The sequence below is a fragment of the Triticum dicoccoides genome, chromosome 4A, assembly GCF_002162155.2.
Source record: "Triticum dicoccoides isolate Atlit2015 ecotype Zavitan chromosome 4A, WEW_v2.0, whole genome shotgun sequence".
Taxonomy (NCBI): Eukaryota; Viridiplantae; Streptophyta; class Magnoliopsida; order Poales; family Poaceae; genus Triticum; species Triticum dicoccoides.
The window spans coordinates 595,850,582-595,858,919 of NC_041386.1; the positions used below are offsets into that span (position 1 = coordinate 595,850,582).

The 8,338-nt window shown below is 51.4% G+C and overlaps 1 non-coding gene and 1 pseudogene across 1 annotated transcript; both read right to left on the bottom strand.

Annotated features, from left to right (window-relative positions):
- Positions 1–4,707: 4,707 nt before the first annotated feature.
- Positions 4,708–4,778, bottom strand: TRNAG-GCC. The gene has a single exon. It is a non-coding gene; the product is annotated as a tRNA-Gly (tRNA).
- Positions 4,779–5,629: 851 nt separating this feature from the next.
- LOC119283741 overlaps positions 5,630–8,338 on the bottom strand; it is a 3,552-nt pseudogene continuing 843 nt past the window's right edge.

Sequence of the window (8,338 nt, forward strand, 5' to 3'; positions counted from 1 at the left end):
TGGAGAGAGAGAGGGGCAGCCAAGGTGGGCCGCGCGCCTCCTCCCCCCTGGTCCGAATTGGACTAGGAGAGGGGGGGCGGCGCCCCCCTTTCCCTCTCCCTCCCCACTTCTTTCCCCCTCCTAGTAGGAGTCCTACTCCTACTAGGAGGAGGACTCCTCCTTGGCGCGCCATAGGGGCCGGCCGGCCTCCTCTCCCCTTGATCCTTTATATACGGAGGCAGGGGCACCCCAGAAACACACAAGTTGATCCACGTGATCTTATTCTTAGCCGTGTGCGGCGCCCCCTGCCACCATAGTCCTCGATAATATTGTAGCGGTGCTTAGGCGAAGCCCTGCGACAGTAGTACATCAAGATCGTCACCACGCCATCGTGCTGACGGAACTCTTCCCCGACACTTTGCTGGATCGGAGTCCGGGGATCGTCATCGAGCTGAACGTGTGCTAAAACTCGGAGGTGTCGTAGTTTCGGTGCTTGATCGGTCGGGTCGTGAAGACGTACGACTACATCAACCAAACGCTTCCGTTGTCGATCTACAAGGGTACGTAGATCACACTCTCCCCTCGTTGCTATGCATCACCATGATCTTGCGTGTGCGTAGGAAAATTTTGAAATTACTACGTTCCCCAACAACCGACTCATCATCTTCATCATCGTCATCATACTCATTGTACTCTTCTTGCACAACCAAAGCCTTGGGAGGAGTCTTCTTGGTGAAGTTGTTCTTGTTGGGGAACGACTTGGCCTTGTCCTTTCGGATGAGCTTGCCACCATCGTCTTCCCTCTTCTCATACGGGCACTCCGCAACAAAATGACTCACGTTGCCGCAATTGTAGCAAGTCCTTACACGTTGCTTGCCCCTTGTGCCACTCGAGTTGTTTTTGCTAAAGTTTGGCCTTGAGTTTTTCTTGCTCCAAAATTGCCTTGAAGCAAGTGCCATGTGTTCATGATATGCATACTTCGTATCTTCGGGGTTGCTCTCCTCTTCTTCCTCTTCTTATTCTTCCACGGTGAGCTTGGCCTTCAATGCAAGGTTAGGCTTCTTTGCCCGTTGAGAACGGAGCACCGCATTGTCGGTGGTCTTGTCCAAAATGTTCATGGCCACAAACTCATCCAACACTTCGCTTGAGGTCAAAGTGTGGAAGTCCGGTCTCTGACGAATGACGGAGGACATGGCCTTGTGATAGGGCATCATTGCCTTGAGGAATTTGCGCTTGATCCAATTGTCATCCGTGTCCTTGCTCCCGTGATCTCGTAGTGAGACCGCGAGTTTGGTTACTCTCCGATAAAGCTCACGAGGTTCTTCATCTTCTTTCATTGCAAACTCATCGGCCTCATCTTGTACCACTTCATAATTGGAGTGTTGAATGCTTGCGCTTCCCCGGTAGAGAGAGACAACACAATGCCATGCATCTTTGGCCAAGGCGAAGGGACGAAGATGGGGTAGGTCTTCGGGTGGAATTGCATCTTGAATGATGAAGAGAGCATTCTCATTGAATTGATTGTCCGCGGCTTCCCGAGGAGTGAAGTTGCTTGGATCATGTGGATAGAAACCTTCTTCAATGATTCTCCAAAGTTTAGTGTTCACATGATTTAAATGACGTTTAAAGCGGTAAACCCAATAATCAAAATCCTCATTTTTCACAATCTTAGGGGGAGGACCAGCATGATTCAAATGAGTAGAAGGAACCGGTCCACCATAAACAAGTGGTGGTTCCACATGGGCAAAGATGCCGGTGCCATTCTTACCACTAGAAGAAGGAGCCTTTTCACTACTAGCTTCCCCCTTGTAGGGGATAGCATCCATCACCTTGTTGGCGGGGTTACCCACTTTCAACGGTGCGGTGGATAGTTTAAGCCCCTCAAGAAATTTAGTAAACATGCTTTCAACTTCGGTCGTCATGGAGGTTTTCAATGTCTCCAAGACCACATTGAACTCCTCACGAGAGACCGAGGTTCCCCCATCTCCCGTAGACGAGATCGGATTCACACTGGAGTGTTCCTCCATACCGTTTATGGTATCAACCATACTCTTTGGACGGTAAAGTCCTTAATAAAAAACCTGGCTCTGATACCAATTGAAAGGATCGATATGGTTTACTAGAGGGGGGGTGAATAGGCAACTACCAATTTTTACTTTTCTTTACCAAATTAAACTTTGCATCAAAGTAGATTGTCTAGATGTGCAACTAGGTGAGCAACCTATATGATGCAATAACAACAAGCATACAAGCAAGCAAGGGAAGAAACACTAAAGAGCTTGCACAAGTAAAGGTAAGAGATAACCAAGAGTGGATCCGGTAAAGACGAGGATGTGTTACCGAAGTTCCTTCCTTTTGAGGGGAAGTACGTCTCCATTAGAGCGGTGTGGAGGCACAATGCTCCCTAAGAAGCCACTAGGGCCACCGTATTCTCCTCACGCCCTCACACAATGCGAGATGCCGTGATTCCACTATTGGTGCCCTTGAAGGCGGCGACCGAACCTTTACAAACAAGGTTGGGGCAATCTCCACAACTTAATCGGAGGCTCCCAACAAGACCACGAAGCTTCACCACAATGGACTATGGCTCCGTGGTGACCTCAACCGTCTAGGGTGCTCAAACACCCAAGAGTAACAAGATCCGCTAGGGATGAGTGGGGGAATCGAAAATTCCTTGGTGGAAGTGTAGATCGGGGCCTTCTCAACCACTCCCGAGCAAGTCAACAAGTTTGATTGGCTAGAGAGATAGATCGGGCGAAAATGGAGCTTGGAGCATTTAATGGAGCTTGAGCAATAAATGGAGCTTGGGGAGGAAGAGGTAGGTCAAAGAGAAGAAGGGGACTCCCTTTTATAGTGGGGGCAACAACCCAACCGTTGCCCCCCACCAACCAGCCCCGCTCAGGGCGGTACTACCGCTGAGAGGGGGCGGTACTACCGCCAGGACAGCGGTACTGCCGCGCCAGGCAGCGGCACTGCCGCGCCAGGCAGCGGCACTGCCGCGCAGAGGAGACTAGTAGGAAAGGACCCAAACGCGGTACTACCGCGGTGGTAGGGATGGTACTAACGCTCCTAGAACGGTACTACCGCCTCTACAACCGCGACTAGTGCCGCAAAACCCGACACGAGAAAAAGACCTCTCGAATCGAGGCGGTAGAAGCCAGACTGCCCAGCGGTACTACGGCAGCGGGGTCACGGGCGGTACTACCGCTGTGGAGCGGTACTGCCGCTTGTGACCCTTCGGCCGTACTACCGCTGGCAGTGCGGTACTACCGCTGGGGCGCAAAAAAGAGAGAGAGAGAGAGAATCTCTCAAAGATGCTGAGGACGAGGCGGAGGTGCCAGGCACCCCAGCGGTACTACTGTTGTGGAGCCACGGGCGGTACTACCGCTGTGGAGCGGTACTGCCGCTTGTGGCTCCTCAGCGGTACTACCGCTGGGTTGCGCGGTACTACCGCTTGGACCCAGACAGGACAAGGAAGAGAGGAGAGATCTCTTCAATGGAATGGAGACGCTCGGAGGGTGAGAAGCTGATGTGTACGTGATGATTCCATCCATGCAAGACCCCAGCGGACCCCCTCTTGATAGTACGGTGCCCTCTACGCAACTAGTCCACCGAGAAAGAAACGAAAAAGCTACACCGTCTTGAAATACACTCCGAGGGCAGGAAAGTGTCTCGTGTCAGGGGAGAATCTGTGAATTATTCAAAGCACAAGATTAGTCCGCAAACATGTTGTCATCAATCACCAAAACTATCTTGAGAGAGATATGCCGTAACAGCCATCATATACTTTTTCTAGTTTGAGACATTCTGCCTAACATGTCATGATGATGAACAAACATGCTAGACATTTCTAGCTGCCTCGTTTTTGGTGGTCATAATAAATGGGCTCGGTTCTGAATTAAAACACTGCACAACATCCACCTAATTCCTTCTTGCATCTTCAGACACGTTTTTTATATGGCATCCATTATAACGATAAAAGGGAGTATACAGTGAGGCTACTCCCTCCGTTTCTAAATATAATCATTTTTAGATATTCCACTACAAAATATATACGGATGTATATAGACATATTTTAAAGTGTAGATTCACTCATTTTGTTCCGTATGTAGCCCATAGTGCATTTTCTAAAAAGACTTATATTTATAAACGGAGGGAGTAGTATTATAATGACACACTTTAAAGAATATCTTAGCTAGTGGAGTACTGTAGTTACTTCTTCTATCTGTTTAGCTAGACATTGACCTCATGCCCTTCAACAGTTCTCTTCACATACATACAGCCCCAGACTTCGAGTACTCCTATATGAAAAATGTCATTATACAAAATATCACTTATGAAATATTCCATTTATAACTTTTTATAAAATGTTTCTAGAGTCCATGACAGTGACAAAAAACGTCTATTTCCTGAATTGTTGGGTTTACTTACCAAGCGTCTTATATTATGTTACAGAGGCAGTATGCCCTTACAATTTCTCAATACACACATAAGGGTTGTCGTTATTTCCTGAATTGTTGGGTTTACTTACCAAGCGTCTTATATTATGTTACAGAGGCAGTATGCCCTTACAATTTCTCAATACACACATAAGGGTTGTCGTGATATTTTTCAGATCAAAATAACCCCGCAAAAAAGAGTGTGTTGGATCAGCCAAAAAAGACTTATATAAGTGACAAGATTAGATGAATTACATATATGAATGAGTAAATAAAAACAAAAAAAGTTTGCACCAGCCGGGAATCGAACCCGGGTCTGTACCGTGGCAGGGTACTATTCTACCACTAGACCACTGGTGCCTCACTGACAAATTTATTTGGCTAAATTAGAAGACGGTTGACAAGACTAGCAAACGGGAATCCGGGCAACATGTCAGTTCAGTTTCGGTGCTGATCTTCAGTCCACACACATAGTTCAGGGACGCCAACGTGTCCCAAAGAAAGTGGTGAACTACAAATCGAACGTCTTCTCTTGACAGGGCGCATGAACCATTCCTATCACAGTTCTGAATTGCAATAAGCAAGCGGGTCTCTTAAATAGAGTCGAACTGAATTGCTAGACTGCGTTCAGTGATGAACTCACTACTGTCAGAGTTCTCTCATATCTTATTCCTGAACTACTAGTTGATCCAAGTCCACCAAGAAGGCAAGAACAACCAACACTCCCTTCAGTACTGGAATCTGGTTCTTTGCCATGTACTCCGTACTCGACGAAGGTCGATTTCCGCTCAGTAAAGACTTTGCTGAGCGTTACTCCCTTTGTAAAGAAATATAAAAGCGTTTAGATCACTACACAGAGGAAGTACGGAAAACCTAGTCAGCTTACTCCTTTTTTAGGGTTATTAACTTGGAGATAGGACATCTCCATGACCTTCATGATGATCCGCGTGGCCAGCGAGCTCCGCCTCCCGTGCTACTACGCCTTCTTCACCACGCGTGCCACCATGTTTCTCCCGACGGCGCCTCATTTTTTTTTTCATTCATCATGTTTGCCGAGTGTTCCGTTGATTTTCATTGCCCGTTATTTTTTTAAACCAAGCATAAATCTTTGCCGAGGCGAGTGTGCAACCCAAAAAAAAAAGAGATAAACAATGCATGTCGTGGCTGATCTATATATGCAACATCAGAACCGTAGGGCGGTGTTTTTTCGTGTCGCATATGTGGCACTTATCATTTTGGTACATCTGTTGCATCACAGGCTTGCGACCACCTGGAAGATATGATCAACTAGCTAGATCTCTTGGTCGTCGTCGTCCATCGCGTAAATGGCCTCCGGCTGACCATCCTTCAGAGCACGCACCCGCCTCCATATCCTCCGTAGCGCGCCCTCGACGGCGATGTCCACGGCGTCCATGCTCGCCTCCCTCATCCTCTCTGCCGCGCTCCCGTGCCGCCGGTAGACCACCCTCGGCGCCAGCTCCAGAAGCCGCTCCCGCATCCTGGCCACCTCCTCCTCCGGCACCGCCGCCAGGGTCTCCATGATCTGCACGCCCCCCAGCATCACCGCGTCCTTGGGTATGGTCACCGAGAACTCCTCGTACCTCCCCGGCGGCAGGTGCCACCCGTACTGCGTCCTTGCCGACGCGTCCTCGAAGAACACCGGCACGCACCCGGCCACCACCGCGTCGACGTGTCCCCCGGCGGCTCCAGGCAGAACTTGGCCTTCAGCATGGGCCGCATGGAGCGCACCGGGTCGAGCGCGCAGGACCCGCCATGGCAGTCGACGACGGTGCATGTGTCGGTGCGGTTCGCGCACTCGGCGAGGATGAAGCTCCGGATGTTGGGGCGGGACGGCCTGGACACGGTGCCGGCGTAGAGCATCAGCGCCGTGCGGCGCGAGCGGCGCGCGCGGGCGATCCATGCGCGGAGCCGCGGGAGCGACGATGGGTGGAAGGACGTCGGGTGCGGCACGGCGTGCTCCTGCCACGGCCACGCGCGGGACTCGAGCGTGAGGAAGGTGAAGTTGTCGAACTCGGGGCGGCGGAGCAGCGAGGTGGTGCCCCACAGCCTGGGGTCGGTGTCGGCCAGCTGCGCGTAGTCCCATGCCGGGCCGGCGAGCACGAGGAAGTGGTCGTGGCCGCGGCGCCGGGCGAGGACCCGCGGGCGGTCGGTCGCGAGGAACTGGGCGAGGGCGACGCCGTGCGCGCCCGAGAAGTTGAGCATGGCGGGTTCGAGGAGGAAGGGGAGCGCGTCGAGGGAGGCGTAGTAGGGGAGGAAGACGGCGTCGGCGCGGGCGGGGTCGTCGGCGAGGCAGGCGCGGTCGAGGAGGCGGCGGTGGAAGAAGGGCTCGAGCAGGCGCGCGTCGGTGCGGTACCATGAGCGGGAGCGGTTGTGGGTGCGGGGGCCAAGGCCGTGGTTGGCGAGCGAGGCGCAGGCGGGCGTGGCACCGGGGTGGTCGGCCAGCGGGAAGGCGCCGTCGCAGTGGCGGAGGAGGTCCGTGTTGAAGCGCGGGGGGAGACGCCGGACGTGGATGCGGCGGCCGGCGCATGGGCCCGGCTCCGGCACGGCGAGGACCGCGGTGGAGGAGAGGATCACTAGGAGGAGCAGGAGGACAAGACTTGCCTGGTTGTTAGGAGATCGCGCGCCATACCATGCCGAGTGGATTCCCGATTGAACGTAAGAAGAGGATCCGATGCAAGCATGACAAAGTTTAGTGAATCTGGGCTTGAATTTTCATGGCAAGCGTGTTAAGTGGATGCGGCGGCCGGCGCATGGGTCCTGGCTCCGGCGACGGCGGTGGGGGGAGAGGATTTCCAGGCGTAGGAGGAGGACAAGGTTTGCCCTAATTGTTAGGAGATCGCGCGCCGTGGCATGTCATGTGGATCCCTCCATCGAACGCATGTCAGGAGGAAAAGAAGACGCCCGGATTGGATGCATGCACAACAAAGTTTAGCGGATCGGACGCATACCAAGTTTTGGGTGTATTTTTGAGTTTTTGTTTTCTTTTAGGGAAATACTTACCATCAACCGGCGGATAACTGGGCCGCGTCCGTCACCTTCCCTGCATGACACGTGTCCCGCATACCATCATTCAATAAACTCGCTTTTGCAACATGAGCTATGCTTCCGAAACATATGCAGTGTTGCAATACTATATGACGGGTCTACGTTTTACAGCAAAACCTCTCCGAATTTTTTCCGCAACAAGAACTCAGTTGCAAAAAAAAATTACAACAAAACCTCAGTTGCAAAAAAATACAAGAAAATTGATGTTGCAAAAAAATCCGCAACAAGAGCTGTGTTGCAGAAATAAGTCCGCAACAACACATGTGTTGCAAAAATAATTCCACAACAAGACCTGTGTTGCAGAATGAAGACACGTTCGGCTGTATGACGCGGTAAAAAGATCAGCCGCGGACGCGTAGCACGCCCCTTTTTCTTTTACGGGGTATAAGCAGGTCCCTTTTATGGGAAACTCTTACCATCACCCGGCGGATCGCGGCGTCCGCGTCCGCCGCCTCCCCTGCCTCACACGTGTCCTAGTGAGATTCCACACACTATCCTTTGTCGAACGCGCTTCTGCAACAGAAGTTATGTTTCCGAAACATATATAGCGTTCAATGGTCTATGACAAGTCTATGTTTTGTAATAAAATATCTCTTATGAATTTTTTCTGCAACAAGACCTCGGTTGAAAAAAAATTGCAACAAACAATCCGTTGCAAAAAAATGCAACAAGACCTATGTTGCAGAAAAATCCTGCAACAGGACCTATGTTGCAGAAATAATCCTGCAACAAGACCTGTGTTGCAGAAGTAATCCTGCAACAAGGCCTGGGTTGCAATAATGAAGGCACGTCTGAGCGCTCGATGCGGCACAGATCACAGATCTGATGGCTCGCGACCCGGCGGACGCCTAGCA